The sequence below is a fragment of the Oreochromis niloticus genome, linkage group LG9 (assembly GCF_001858045.2).
Source record: "Oreochromis niloticus isolate F11D_XX linkage group LG9, O_niloticus_UMD_NMBU, whole genome shotgun sequence".
NCBI classification, from domain to species: domain Eukaryota; kingdom Metazoa; phylum Chordata; class Actinopteri; order Cichliformes; family Cichlidae; genus Oreochromis; species Oreochromis niloticus.
Window position 1 is genome coordinate 2,318,638 of NC_031974.2, and position 2,356 is coordinate 2,320,993.

Here is a 2,356-nt window from a genome sequence, read left to right on the forward strand (position 1 = left end):
ACCTTCAGATGTTTTTTCAGAATGGAGCACTTCTTGTTGTTATAGGCTATAATGAAGCTGCTAAGGCAGCACACTTGTATAAGTAAACACAAAAACAACATCCAATCTGGCTGCAGGATTGAAACGTCGACGTCTGAAGGCCTGCAGGGTAGAGCAGGGCGATATGGCCAAAAATATATATCACGATATATATTTGAAAATTTGCGATAACGATATAACTGACGATATAATTGATGCGAGACAAAATACAACTCCACAACATTACTAGCGCAAAAAGACAACCTTCCATTTATTTGCACTTAAACAAGAAGCTGGTTTTTATGTGCATTAAAGCTATATAAAAATTTAACAGTGCAAATGCAAATTCTTTGCTGAAAGTTTAACCAAAAGGCATTTCCAGTAGAAATGGGCTGACATATCCTGAGCATAACCATGTATAATATCCACTGAAGTTAAAAAGAGGTGCTTTGCAACATTAAACTGTAGTGTGCAGTACATATTTTTCGGACCATAAGGTGCACGGGATTATAAGGCACATTAAGCGAAACAAAGCAGTCAGATAAATCAAACTTTATTCAACTCATTCTTCTTGCTTCCTCCACTTCTGTACCATTGATTCATTAATGCTGTATTCTATCACAGCTGCTCTATTCCCATGTTGTTGCAGTATATTAATGACTAACCTCATATTGTGGATGGATTATCTCAGTTGTTCTCCTGACTGAAGTTTGGTCCGTTTACAGCATCCTGCCATGCGATTGCATTTGTCTCTAACTATCAGGAACCTTAACGTTAACTTTTATAAGTGGAAAAGTGTTAGCGTTCGTCCTCCAGCTTCACTGTTTATGTTATGCTAATGTAGCCGGATGGGCTACTCGCCTTTCTTTTCTCTCTCTCGCTCGCCCGCTCTACTGCTCTCGCTCTCTCCTGCGCTCGCTCTCACTGCAAAACTAGGTCAATTGGGAACCCACCTGCATGTTGATTGCAGGCTGGCATCAGGTATAAAGCAAAGCCTGTGCTTCTCTGAACTATTCCTCCCATGCATTCAGCACAAAGCAGTAGTAAATGCTGGCACTCTGCGACGGACTGATCGGCAAGAGTAGATCATATGACAGCCACAGGTATGCTCTTGCTAACCTCAGATTCCCTCTCAGTATTGGAATGTATTGTAATAGTTTTTGCGGCCTGCCACAGCGCGGCAGGTTGTTTTGTTCCGGCGTTGCGGAGAGAGGTGCTTGTGTGATCCTCCACCAGTGAGAGTATAGCGCCTCCGGTCCTGGGGGCGTGATTGCTGCCTTCACCTCCGTGGCAACTCACACAGCCTTAAGTGAAGAATCAAGACACCTGCCTAGCCGTTGTTGTGAGGGCTCCTCCTCAGTGGAGCCTGCTGTCTTGTCTTGTCTTGTCTTGTCTTGTCTTGTCTTGTCTTGTCTTGTCTTGTCTTGTCTTGTCTGGTTTTGAATTGTTTTATCGTGTCTTATCTTGTTTTATTAAGTAGGCCTACCATTTCCTGGTTCGCCTGGTTTTATTTTATTTTATTTCTGAACTGTGGCGTGTGCCCACGCTTCTGTGATCGGGCTGAAGCCATTCTTTGCCTGAGTGTCGTGCCGGGGATTTTAAATTGCCCCCGTTGCTGGTCTTAGCCTGTGGGGAGCCAGACCAGCTCGCGATTGAGGCTGGGACCATTACTACCAGTACGAGTGGACCCGCGGGGCACAAGCCTTCCTGTGTGTGTGTGTGTGTGTGTGTGTGGTTTCTTTTATTAAAGCTATTAAAGTGTGTTTTAGTTCTTTGTATCATCTGTAGCGAGCCTGACGCTCAGTGTCCTTTTATTCTTTTAACATATTTTTCTGTGTTTTCTTTTAGTGAACGGAGGACGTACCAGTGGCCCTGGGACCTTAGGTGGTGGGTCGTTTTCACACTTTCTTTTGTACAGCACCGGGTGGGCTGCAGTGATTTTCGTTTTGTGTGATTTTCTTTTGGGTCCACGGCTGCTGGTAAGTCCAAGTTCCATGTTTGTTTTATTTTCACTTTAGGACACTGTCAACAATGACGCTACATCTTGGTTTCTAAATATTTTATTTATTTTTACTATAAATAAAACTGTTTTAATATTGGAGCCAACCTGCCTCAGTGTGCATCCTTGAATCTGTGCGGCCTCCTTTTATTCTTTTTTATCTATTTTTCTTAAATATATTTCCTGGGGGTGAAATTCCCCTAGGTGGCGTTGTCATTTTATTATTTCTTTTATAACCCCGCCGACCACTTGGTCACATACTTGGCGTTGGTCGACAGGATGCACATTTGAGGTAGATGTTTGGTTTTGTAAATAGTTTTATTTTTGTAGAGAGCATAG

At 42.9% G+C, this 2,356-nt stretch overlaps 1 long non-coding RNA gene across 1 annotated transcript; it reads left to right on the forward strand.

Annotated features, from left to right (window-relative positions):
• Positions 1–1,296: 1,296 nt before the first annotated feature.
• LOC109199636 (uncharacterized) lies at positions 1,297–2,119 on the forward strand. The gene is made up of 2 exons (XR_003221788.1): positions 1,297–1,731; positions 1,867–2,119. It is a non-coding gene; the product is annotated as an uncharacterized LOC109199636 (long non-coding RNA).
• The last annotated feature ends 237 nt before the right edge of the window (positions 2,120–2,356 follow it).